At 37.9% G+C, this 13,951-nt stretch overlaps 1 non-coding gene across 1 annotated transcript; it reads right to left on the bottom strand.

The window, feature by feature from the left end:
- Positions 1 to 11,530: 11,530 nt before the first annotated feature.
- On the bottom strand, positions 11,531 to 11,603 carry TRNAA-UGC (transfer RNA alanine (anticodon UGC)). The gene has a single exon. It is a non-coding gene; the product is annotated as a tRNA-Ala (tRNA).
- Between the last annotated feature and the right edge of the window lie 2,348 nt (positions 11,604 to 13,951).

The raw sequence follows: 13,951 nt of genomic DNA, 5'->3' as shown, positions 1-13,951 counted from the left end.
ATTAAGTTAATATTAATTTTATTAAAATACATAACACCACATCAAAATTAATTTATTGGGACTAAAATTAAAACTAAAAAATTAATTTATTTTAAAACTAAAAAGTATACTTTGTTTCTTATCCCAACTATAAAGAATTTAATTCCAAGCTCTCTTCTAATAGACAAATGATTTATTAACCTCTGTTGTAAGATTTCATTTCATCAATTTAAGTAGCGTTCAACTATAAATATCGAATTTTAAAGTATTCCTTGTCAAAGTAAATCGGTTGAAACTATCTATCACAGGTGTTCCATAATGAGTTGTGGAGAAGTGTTTCCTTCAATTCAAATTTCAATTAAGGATGTCAATGACAAAAAAGTGCAAGAGGCTAGAAGGTTTGTAGTGGAAGAAAACAACAAGAGTCATGGACATCGTTTCATTTACAAGCTGTATCATGTGTCTTATTCATGGTTACTTAAATCTCGTTGAATTGGTGCGCCTTTCACATCAGAGACATTTGAGCCTTAAACCGAGCTCTTTGCAATAGCGAACTTATTAAAAACTCTTTGCTTGCTGCAACATTTGCTTGACATAATTGGACCAAAGGACAGTATGGACGACCATAGCTCACTGTATTTGTCTCCAATCATGAAGTGTGACGTCAGATCTTTGTTCATACCATATTCATTAACTATAACATGGCAAGAAATTTTTTATGTTTTGACTGGGCATGCCATATTCTGTTGTTCTTATATATCTTTAGTTACTTGTGATTAAAGCAAAGAAGTATAGACATGGTTTCCAACCAACCCTTCCTTTATAAGTTAGTTCGACGAATGGGTTTTTGCTATCAATTTATTGTTAACCCTTCCGCTCGATTTTGTGTTATGATATCATGCAAGGAATGAGAATCGACCTTACTTGGACAAAATTATATACTATTTGATAATTATTGTTGATAACAAAGATAAATTGAATTATAAGCATTTTAAGTTAAAAAATAACTAATAATGTTTGATTAATCCACCACATCTAAATGGTGTGAAAGTTATCTTATTTGTAATCAAATAAATTACAAGGATATGAAAATACTAATAAATGGAAATAACAATAAATGGATACCTATGGTAATAAGTATATATGGTAAATTATAATTTATTACTAAATATCCTTAACACCCCACCGCAAGCTGAGCGTCGGATTTGAACGAACGTGAAGCTTGGATCTGAAAAATTCAAAGAGGTTCAGAAACACTTTTCGTGAAGATGTCAAAAACCTGGTTCAGAGGAGGCGTAGAGAAACACTTTCTTGGCCATCGAAAATTGCGGACGGATCGCCGCTCAGCGGCGATGCTGCCTTGGCTTCAGCGAGAATATGTCTAACCCATGAAGAGGGATTGTCGCTTAGCGACGATGCTGCCTTGGCTCTGGTGAGAATATGTCTAACCCCAAGAAGTAGAAAGGGAAACCTAGAGCAAAGAACAAAGACAATGTTGAAGCTGAAAGAGTCGCCACATTGGGCGAAGGAGCCAATTTTGGCGAGAAGGCCAGTCGGAAGAGTCGCCACATTGGGCGAATGAGCCAATTTTGGCAGGAAGGGAGGCAGCAACTTTGTTGGCGAAGAGGCCAGTGCGGCACCTAGATTCCGAAGGTAAATCTCTGCAAAAGGTTGATGGGCTTGTCGAGATTCCGTATATTTCTGAAGAGAACACTAATGATCATCCTGAGATTAGGGTTTCTGTGAAGGATGAAGGATGAAGGAAAAATTGGGAAGAAAATGAAAGATGCTATGTTTGGAAAAGGTGAGGTTGTATGTACAGAGTATGGCGAAGAATGATTTAGAGGTCAAAAGGGTGGAGCCGAAGAGTAATCAGTCGGATCTGCATGTGGTAGCCATGACGACTGCCCGTGCGGCGTCAAATCCAGCAATGGTGGTGGGGAAGAACAGTGGAAGATTTCAAAAGCCATTGAAAAGAAAGGATACGAGTTGCTAAACCGGCTCTGATACCATGATAATGTTTGATGAATCCACCCCACCTAAATGGTGTGAAAGTTATCTTATTTATAATCAAATAAATTAAAAGGATATGAAAATAGTAATAAATGGAAATAGCAATAAAAGGATACCTATGGTAATAAGGCAAATATTAGATATTTGCCTTATAATAAAATATCAAATATAATATATATGTTAATTATAATTTATTACTAAATATCCTTAACAATAACAAATTACTTGTACACTTTTACTCATAATCTTTATATTCTTTATGTAGCAATAAGGAAGGGAAGGATAGAAAAGATACTCATAATATCATTATGACTATGCCATATTTCATTAATAAAAGAGAGTAATACATCCACAAACACACACATATATATTTCGAGAGAGAGAGGGTTTATTATAAGTAGAGATAGCATTCTAGTAGTTGTATTGCTACTTGGGGACAAGGAACTCGAGAACTTCTTTAAAAGATGAGAGCTACTTGGGGACAAGGAACTCGAGAACTTCTTTAAAAGATGAGAGCTATGAGTAGGTGGCCATGGATATATCACATGCACAAAATGAAAGTTCTGCACCTTTGTAATAAAAGACCAAGGAATATCATCATTATTTATAACTTCTATCATAATAATATAAATTCTACGAGGACGATGTTCTCTGGTCATACCAACCAGACCGTTCACCACACGCTTGTAGATGAAACGATGCCCACTATTCTCGTTATTCTTTTCAACTATGAATGTTCCTGCATTCCGCACTACTAGGATATTGACATCCTTAATTAATACTAAAGCATCTAAAGGCAACCCTTCCACACGGCTCATTCTAACACCTTTAGTAAATAGTTCCAAGAGACATTGTTAGGCCGATTTTGTTCATGAATACTTAAGAATTTGATATTTATAGTTGTGGTTGAACGCTACTTAAATTGATGAAGTGAAATCTTCCAATAGAGTCTAATAAAGCGTTTGTCCATTAGAATAGGTTGGAATTAAATTCTTTATAGTTCGAAATAATAGTTGTATTCTTTAAGTCATTGAGACTAGTGTTATTAGTACTTGTTAGTATATTTGAGTATAAATATTAAAATGATTAGTTATTAAATATTGTTTGAATTAAAGCGTTTATAATTCAAATGATCTTCATAACCTAATTCATAAAAAAATAAATAAAATAATTAGGAAGCATTTATGTGCTATATCAAAATAAGATGCATAAAAAGAACTTGCTGTAATTACTTTATTCATCGACCTTTAAGCTTAAAAGTAACTTAAAATATTGCAATATTGTCATTCAATCGCCTATTATGAAATTAGGCCCGAACTAAAAAAATAATATTTTTAAAAGATGGAAAAATTATGTATTCAAAGATGAAGAATTCACAACCATCACAAACAATATTAATTAGCATCTTGTCTTTTGGTTTGTCACATTTTCAAATATGAACAAACCTCAATTTTGAGTCAGGTGAGTATTATGGATCATAATCGACAGTATTTTGCAAGTAGCTTTGAGCATTCACAAAAGGTCGAAAGTTGAATTTCTTTAGAATGGTAACCATGTAACCGATGATTATTGTTGAATTTCCAAAAAATACACCACAAATTTCATTTATAGATATAAATGGAACCATTGATATAAAACCCTGATTATATAATTGCATCTTCACTAACAAACCTACCTCGGAGTGATCATCTTCATAAGAGGCTGCAAATTAAGAAGCCTTCCAGGATTACTCAAAAGTGAACTTTTAAGACAAATGAAGCTATATTTGAGCAAGAAAAATCATGTTACGTGTGGCTGGGATACCACGGAGACACCAATGCAAGCAATCACTACCACCTGAAGTTTCTTTGATATTGTAGTTGGATCTATGAGACTCATCCCTCAGATGTGAAAGAGTAGTTATATCCAACATTCTTACTTGTGCTTCTGGTACAGTACTCTCAACAAATGGATCGCTTGATCTATTCTACTCTACTTTACTTCCTCTTGATAAGGGTGTGGTATTGACACAACTCATATTGTTGATAATCATCACTTATATCCAAAACCAGAGTATAGCGGTCGACTATCATCAAGGACCCATTCACCATTTCCATTCCTACCGACGGAAAAGTTTTATTACATTCATTTCTTCCTCCTTTCTAACTTCTTCATTCTCACATTAAACTTTTTTTATTAAAAAAAAAAAATTAAACCTTAAAGGGAGAAAGAAGGAAGAATAAAAAAGAAAACCCTTAATTTTGAAAGCTTATCAAATACTCTTTACCGATGTAAAGAAAGCTTGAGAATAATTTATTCTCACGTCCCTCTTTGACACTTGTTGGATATATATTCGTCCTTCACATGTCGTATCACAATCATATCATATCGTAAAAACTTTGTGGTTATATCCTTCCCTAATTTATCATAGCCTTAACGTCCTTAGACATATCATAGTTGTGTCGTTACCTGAATGTACCTTAGTCATAACGTTACAGGAACGTATCCTAACGCTATCGTTCTATCAATCTATCATAATCCTATCCCTTTCTACCCATAACCTAATCGTATTGTTTTATGAATCCATCGTGACCATGTCACCCATAACCTAATCGTATTGTTTTATGAATCCATCGTGACCATGTCGTTTTTATCAATCTGTCATACCCATAGCACTTCGATACGTAACCAAACCATAACGTTTCATGAACATCTCATACTTCTATCGTTACATTATGTTTAGTGCATCCTTCTCGTATCCTATTTCAAATATACCATTGAACACATGGTACCATAAGTATTATCATACAATTCACATATTATAACATATCATAAGCATATCGATTCACAAACATTTCACACATATCAATATATATGACACTTGCAGAACCACGGGCACAGTCAACATCAAATATAACCATACGGATGGTAAGGCCACCTACCTGATTAGCTTTGGCTGTTTTTTTTTTTTTTTGACTTGTGTTCCTAATCTTACTTTGGTGTGTTTGTTACATTTTTTTTTAATTATGTTACCAATTCGCCAATTTAATCAATTCATCATTTATGTTTTTTTTTTTAATTATGTTAGTCATTACTTTCAGCTAATTTAATCTATTCTATTTATTTATTTATTTATTTTTTATTTTTTTGCTATTGATGGACATATCTTTCTAAAACATACTAAATAAAACTAAATAATTGGTTAGGGGAGGATATGAGATATAACTTAAGGTTAAATCTCTTCTTTACATATGAGAATAACTCATTCTTATGTCCATCTTTGCTACCATGTACTAAATTAAGGATTTTATTTTTCTTGGGTCAAAACCATACTTAAGCACAAGATTGAAGTTGTAGGTAGTCAATTATAATATTTGACATGCTAATTTTCAAAATACTTTAAATGGGTGTAAAGAAAGCATGAAAATAACTTAGTGTCACTAATCTGACACGTGTTGGGCATGTACTGAACACTTGTTAATACAATGGATACATTACAAAGTTATAATCCATCGTATCAGACACTTGACTTTGAATATATTTTGAGAGTGAAACGTACATTAAGCTTGTTTTTAAGTATACAAATATATGAACTTATTTATATGAATTTATTTCTAATATAAAATTGATAAATTTTTTGAAATAATTCTTTTTAATTAATGTATCATTGTCACATCGGTGTCTAGTTTTTTAAGAATGACATGTTACTGTTACGAACAGAAAAAGAAAATTGTAAAGATCAGAAGAATTGGGAGAAATCTCTCATCCAATTGAAGAATAAATAAATCAAATCTAATTCAAATAACTAGATCAAATCTAATTCAAATAACTCAATCAAATCTAATCCTAAGAGTTACCCTATCTATTTAGTATCATATTTAAGTCTCGTATCTATATCTCATTTTTATTTTCGTGACTCTGAGATATTTTGCTTTTATAAATAGATATCTTCACGAAAATAAGTTTAATTTATGTTGAGATGGAGAATAAAAATTGACACTTAAAGGACGTTGATACTTGGGACTTTGATTCCTCTTAGTGTGAAACTTTCATCTTGCAATTACTTGTGGTAGAGAGTGTGTTTCACTTAAAATTCACTCAATAGAAAATAATCAAATAACGAACCATACTTGAGAGATGATAACTTTTTTTTTTTTAATCTTTGAGAAATAAGAAAGAATAAAAATTAAAACATGGCATGAATCACATCTTCTTCAATCTTTGTTTTGTTCTCCTAAATGTAAAAAAGAAAAAAAATATATATTATATATTTTTAGATATAATTTAAGATGACCTATTTAATAAAACTCCATCCAAACTTCTTCTCATAAATTTAATTATTATTTGTATACAATTGTTAATATGTAAGAAAATAGACGTACAGAATGCTTATACTATTGGTAATACACTAGTCTCGGTTGTTTGACTAAAACAATGCAACCATTGTCCAAACTAAAGAATTTGATTCGAAGCTATCTCCTAATAGAGGGAGGCTCAATTAGACTTTGTTGTAAGATTCGACCCTATCAATTTGAATAGCGTTCTCCAACTATAAATATTGAACTCCAAAGTATGAACGAGCAAAGTAAGTTTGTTGAAACTATCTATAAAAGTGTTCCAAAGTGAGTCGTGGAGAAGATTTGCCTTAAAATCTAGTTCTAATTAAGGATGTCAATGACGAAAAAGTGCAAGCTGTTGGAAGGTTTTCCGTGAAAAATTTCAGAGGTGGTAGATATAATTTAATTTACAAGCATGTGGTGAATGGTCTTTTCAGTCACATATAGGCTTTAACCCCAAATTTTATATTATTGTGATAGAAGCACAATAATATTCATTAGTCAGATATTACAATTGTGAAGAAGTTCCGTCATATGCATCGGACTACCGCCATCCTATAAGAAGCTATAAATGACAATAATATTAATTAGTCAGATATTGCAATTGTGAAGAAGTTCTTATCTTTTGACGAATTCATCAAATTCCCTCTCCACAAGTAGGAGTATAACTAGATTGCTTTCTTTAGACTTATGAGTCCTCTCTCTATATGTGCTTGTTGGAAACTAGATTGTTTTCTTTACTTACAATAAGTCCTCTCTCTATATGGGACATTAGTCTCTTTTATCTATAAGAATGGCATAGCCAAAGTCCTCTCTATATGTGCTTGTGGGACACTAGATTGCTTTCTTTACTTACAATAAGTCCTCTCTCTATATGGGACATTACTCTCTTTTATCTATAAGTCCTCTCTATATGGGACATTAATCTCTTTTATCTATAAGGCTTTCTTTACTTACATCTTTTATCTATAAGTCCTCTCTCTATATGGGACATTACTCTCTTTTATCTATAAGGCTTTCTTTACTTACAATAAGTCCTCTCTCTATAAGGGATCTCTTGTACCCACCTTATACATAACATGTTAAATTAACTCATACTTAAAAAAACAATCTCTCTCTTTTGGAGATTCGAGGTATCGATCCCCGTACCCCGTACCTCTCGCATGCTAAGTGTCACGGTCCTATATTCTTGACCGTGCGGCGTCGTGATCTATACACGCTCACGACTAGCCTTAAGGAGAATTAAGCCCCATATATATTTTTCGCCCCGGCTCTGTGGCTTCGTCGGACCTTAGGCGAGGTTTGTCTTCGCCAATCGAACATCGCTTGTGCGGAATCCAAGCTTGTCCAACAACACACGCCGCCTGTGCGTGTATGTTCAATCGTCTGCGACACATCCGACTTGCCTCTACGCTAGGCCAACTCATTCGGCTCGACCTTGCCACTACTCGGGCCAAGGTCTCTCAATACAACGTCGCATCTCATCTTGCCATCTCAATCCCCATCGATGGGGTCCATATGTCTCGATGCCATCCCAAGTCCCGGGCTGTCGTCGGTCATCATGACTCGTTCAGTCATGCCATCGAGAATGGGCCCGCGTGTCGTTCATCTCATCGGGGCTTCCCGAACAACCATCCATCTGGGTTCTATCGAGGCATAGGCCCTCCCGTGCCCATGCCGAGTCATTTACGGATACCGTACCGGATAGCGGGTGTATGTAGCAACCTCCAACACGCGGGCTAGGGCACAATACCGGCACACCCGTGCCGTCCGGTACTGTCCTTCAAAAACCCATTTCAAAGGAAGTCGCCCGAGACACTCGTCTCGGCACGCTCGCCCATAGTGTGACACACGTATGTGCCACAGGGTAGCTCACTTAGGCCACAGGGCCCAGGGGTGGTGGAGAGCTAACAACATGGTACCCCCTATAGTACATTTTGAGCCATTTTCATTCTACAAGGAGTAGACATGATTTTCGTGAGGTGTCATACGGTGTCGTGCATTGTCCGTCCGATGTCCGATCGACACCAAACTTGGCAAGCATTCATATTTCATATGGACGGACTTAACTCCCGAACCGCATGACCAAATTCCTTCCGAAACCTCGACTTTTGAGGTTAAGGCCCGGGGCCCTACCCGGCCCTTCAACAAGCCTATCTTGTCCTTCATGTCTATGCTGATGTCTCTGTTATGCTTGTGTCTCAACATGTCTTCAATACCCACTTTGCGTGGTGGTGTGTTGGATGATGCATCGTCCTCCTCGATCGCATCATGGCATTCTTCTACGTTGGCCCGCATATGGCCGGATGGGCGTCTCTTGAGGGACGCCCCTTTGCTTGTCATGGCGTGAGGGTCACAACCTACTCTCTTCATAGTAAGGTTGTGACATTCTCCCCCACTTAACTTAGTCATCGTCCTCGATGACTTACTCGGGTCACAATCATATTGCAGATTGTGACATTCTCCCCTACTTAATCTAGTCATTGTCCTCGATGACTTTCTCGGGCGCGTTCGCCCCACCTATTGTGAAATTCTCCCCCACTCAATCTCGGCATCGTCCCGATGACGATCCGACTCTTTGTCTGTTGGCGACTTGACTCGCTGGATTTGGTTGTGCTTCAGAAAAATCTTCTATTGTTGAGCACCTGACGATCTTTTGTCATAATGCTCTCCCTGCTGACGTCTTATGCCAACTTGGGACAAGTTCGAGTGGATGCTTCTGACTTCTCTTTCGTCAGGTGGCACCACGTTCTGACTCTTGACTTGGTCAGTTGTTGGGTGAACTTGTCCTCACTTAGGCTTGTTCCTTTATCTACGACTATCCCCATTCGGACCTATTTCTGTTGTTCGTCCATCATGGACTCGGCCACCGAGACTCGCAACGTAGACGTGACTCTTCAGCGATTGCCATAGTTGTGGGTGAGGCTGACTCTCTTTGCAGACACTCACCAGACAAGTATGGACTTCAAAGGGCACTTTTGCCCTATTTTGGCCAACTTGGCCCCAGTGTGTGTATCCTCTTCGGATCACATAAACTAGTGCACCCCTCGGGGTGGGGCTCGCAAGCCCAGTCGCGACACTCTTTGATCGCGACCACTTCTCCTGTGAACTTAGTGCACCCCTCAGGGTGGGGCTCGCAAGCCCAGCCGCAACACTCTTTGGTCGCGACCACTTCTCCTGTGAATTAATTCACCCCTTGGGGTGGGGCTCGCAAGCCCGGCCGCAATGCTCTTTGGTTGCGACCACTTCTCCTATTGAGCAAAGTCAACTCTTTGACAGTCTCTTCAGTTGTTGGCGCTAACTTTCGGCCAACTCTTTGTATTTTGTCACATCGTTTGACTATTGTTGTGCGTGAACTTCCAGCTTGTTGCTCACTTCTCGAGCGGATACTGGTCTTGACATCTGTTGGTGGAGTCATCCACCCTAGGCACAAGGTGGTGACTCAAGGAATACACGTGTGCTCGTATGTCCGAGCACCTTTACGGGGTGAGAGACTTATTGATGTTGCTCTCCCCCGCTCGAAGTCAGCTGCCACTTTGCAGCAAGTTCGTCCCCCCATAAGGACTTACATTGTATACGGTTTTTGCACTCGGCCGACGCTTGTCTTTTCTTGACTCTCGGCTTCTCTGCTTGCAACCACCGACACTATTCCTCTAATGTGAATGGTTCTTTGGAAGGCACCGTCATGGTGCTTTCTGTTTCGGCTGCCTTGTCTTACTTCGGAACAGCAAGCTCTTGTCAGGTGAGCTTGGTCTTGCTTGACGGGTAGATCTTCCCATGTTGAGGTGTCGACACGCGACACTAATGAATTTCGGGTAGTCTTGGCTTCAACGCCCAACTGATTATAATTCTGACCGGCAACTGTCCTGCCCACTTCGGCACTCTTGACACACTTGCAAGGTCTTCGATCAACTCTTGGGTTCATTTCTCTTGACTGTCTTGCCCGACTAGACACACAAAGTGTGGATCTGATACCAATTGTCACGGTCCTATATTCTTGACCGTGCGGCGTCGTGATCTATACACGCTCACGACTAGCCTTAAGGAGAATTAAGCCCCATATATATTTTTTGCCCCGGCTTTGTGGCTTCGTCGGACCTTAGGCGAGGTTTGTCTTCGCCAATCGAACATCTCTTGTGCGGAATCCAAGCTTGTCCAACCACACACGCCGCCTGTGCGTGTATGTTCAATCGTCTGCGACACATCCGACTTGCCTCTACGCTAGGCCAACTCATTCGGCTCGACCTTGCCACTACTCGGGCCAAGGTCTCTCAATACAACGTCGCATCTCATCTTGCCATCTCAATCCCCATCGATGGGGTCCATATGTCTCGACGCCATCCCGAGTCCCAGGCTGTCGTCGGTCATCATGACTCGTTCAGTCGTGCCATCGAGAATGAGCCCGCGTGTCGTTCATCTCATCGGGGCTTCTCGAACAACCATCCATCCGGGTTCTATCGAGGCATAGGCCCTCCCGTGCCCATGCCGAGTCATTTACGGATACCGTACCGGATAGCGGGTGTATGTAGCAACCTCCAACACGCGGGCTAGGGGTGGTGGAGAGCTAACACCATGGTACCCCCTATAGTACATTTTGAGCCATTTTCATTCTACAAGGAGTAGACATGATTTTCGTGAGGTGTCATACGGTGTCGTGCATTGTCCGTCCAATGTCCGATCGACACCAAACTTGGCAAGCATTCATATTTCATATGGACGAACTTAACTCCCGAACCGCATGACCAAATTCCTTCCGAAACCTCGACTTTTGAGGTTAAGGCCCGGGGCCCTACCCGGCCCTTCAACAAGCCTATCTTGTCCTTCATGTCTATGCTGATGTCTCTGTTATGCTTGTGTCTCAACATGTCTTCAATACCCACTTTGCTTGGTGGTGTGTTGGATGATGCATCGTCCTCCTCGATCGCATCATGGCATTCTTCTACGTTGGCCCGCATATGGCCGGATGGGCGTCTCTTGAGGGACGCCCGTTTGCTTGTCATGGCGTGAGGGTCACAACCTACTCTCTTCATACTAAGGTTGTGACACTAAGCAAGCACTGCACTCTACCATATGAGCTACATCCCCACAATTTTTGCATCACAAAACCCTAAATTTCCCGTCATCAATAATAGTGAAAATGAAGAATTATTACTACCCAACATGACATGAATAAGGAAAAATTGAAAAGAAATAATATATTTAATAATAGATAGTCTTATTTTTGGAGATGCGGGGTATCGATCCTCGTACCTCTCGCATGCAAAGCGAGCGCTCTACCATCTGAGCTACATCCCCATGATTTGTTCATCATAAAACCCTAAATGTCCCATCATCAATAATAGTGAAAATAAAAAAAATATCAAAATATTAATAACAAATAGTTTGGTTTGGTGATGCGGGCATCGATAATTGTGAAAATGAAAAAATATAATAACAAATTAAATACTTTCTTTTGGAGATGCGGGCTATCAATCCCCGTATAACTCGCATGCAAAGCGAGCGCTCTACCATCTAAGCTACATCTCCACAATTTTTACGTCACAAAACCTTAAACGTCTCATCATGAATAATAGTGAAAATGAAAAAAATATCGCTACTCAATATGTCATAAATAAGGAAATATTGAATAGAAATAAAATAGTAATAACGAATAGTTTCTTTTGGAGATGCGAGGTATCGATCCCTGTATCTCTCGCATGCTACATTCCCACAATTTTACATCAAAAAACTCTAAACTTCCCGTCATCAATGATATTGAAAGTGAAAAACTATCCCCGCTCATTATGTAGTAAATAAGGAAAAATTTAAAAGAACTAATATATTTAGTAATCGTTTCCTTTGTTGATGCCTGGTATCAATCCCAGTACTTCTCACATGGGATGCAAACGCTCTACCATCTAAGCTATATCCTCAAGATTCTTATGTCACAAAATCCTAAACATCTCGTCATCAATAATAGTGAAAATAAAAAAATAACGCTATTCATTATGTCATAAATAAGGAAAATTTGAATAGAAATAAAGTAATAACGAATAGTTTCTTTTGGAGACATGGGGTATCGATCCGATCCCCGTACCTCTCGCATGCTAAGCAAGCAATCTACCATCTAAGCTACATTCCCACAATACTTATATCAGAAAATCCTAAATGTCCTGTCATCAATTCTAGTGAAAATGAAAAAATATCTCCGCTAATTATGTCATAAATAAGGAAAGGTTGAATAGAAGTAAAATATTAATAACAAATAGTTTCTTTTAAAGATGTGGGATATCCCCTTTACCTCTTGCATGTTAAATGAGCTCTACCATTGCATGTTAAATGAGCTCTACCATCTAAGCTACGTCCCCACAATTTCACAATTCTTGCATCATAAAACCCTAAATTTTCCATCATAAGCTACATCCCAACAATTCTTGCATCATAATACATTTCCCATCATAAGCTACATCCCCACAATTCTTGCATCATAATACATTTCCCATCATAAGCTACATCCCCACAATTCTTGCATCATAATACATTTCCCATCATAAGCTACATCCCTAAACCCATCAATAATAGTGAAAATGAAGAAATCCCCACAATTGTTGCATGATAAAACCCTCAAATTCCCATCATCCCATCAATAATAGTGAAAATGAAGAAATCCCCACAATTGTTGCATGATAAAACCCTCAAATTCCCATCATCAATAATAGTGAAAATGAAGAAATCCCCACAATTGTTGCATGATAAAACCCTCAAATTCCCATCATCAATAATAGTGAAAATGAAGAAATCCCCACAATTGTTGCATGATAAAACCCTCAAATTCCCATCATCAATAATAGTGAAAATAATTCCCATCATCAATAATAGTGAAAATGAAGAAAATAGTGAAAATAATTGTGAAAATGAAGAAAATAGTGAAAATAAAGAAAATCTAGAGATGCAGGGTATCGATCCCCATACCTCTCGCATGCAAAGCGAGTGCTCTACCATCTAAGCTATATCCCCACAATTCTGATGTCACAAAGTCCTAAACATTTTGTCATCAATAATAGTGAAAATAAAAAACTATCCTTGCTCATTATGTCCTGAATAAGAAAAAATTGAAAAGAAATAACATATTTAGTAATCGATTCAATCGGAGATGCAAGGTATTGATCCCCGTACTTTCCACATGGGAAATGAACGCTCTACCATTTGAACTACATCCCTATGATTCTTACATCAAAAAACCCTAAATGTCGCTTCATCAATAATTGTGAAAATGAAAAAGTATCTCTGCATATTATGTCATAAATAAGAAAATATTGAATAGAAATAAAATATTAATAATAAATAATTTCTTTTGGAGATGCGAGGTATCGATCCTCGTACCTCTCGTATGCTAAGCCGTACCTCTCGCATGCTAAGCGAAGCTACATCCCCACAATTCTTGCATCACAAAACCCTAAATTTTCCATCATCAATAATAGTGACAATGAAGAATATTGCTACTCAACCTGTCATGAATAAGGAAAAATTGAAAAGAAATAATTTTCAATAATATATTTAATAATAGATAGTTTTATTTTGGAGATGCGTGGTATCTATCCCCGTACCTCTCGCATGCAAAGCAAGCGGTCTACCATTTGAGCTCCATCCCCACGATTCTTATG

Source organism: Cucurbita pepo, chromosome 10 (assembly GCF_057944985.1).
Source record: "Cucurbita pepo subsp. pepo isolate OVF chromosome 10, ASM5794498v1, whole genome shotgun sequence".
Taxonomy (NCBI): Eukaryota; Viridiplantae; Streptophyta; class Magnoliopsida; order Cucurbitales; family Cucurbitaceae; genus Cucurbita; species Cucurbita pepo.
This window is presented reverse-complemented; position numbering and strand designations above follow the sequence as displayed.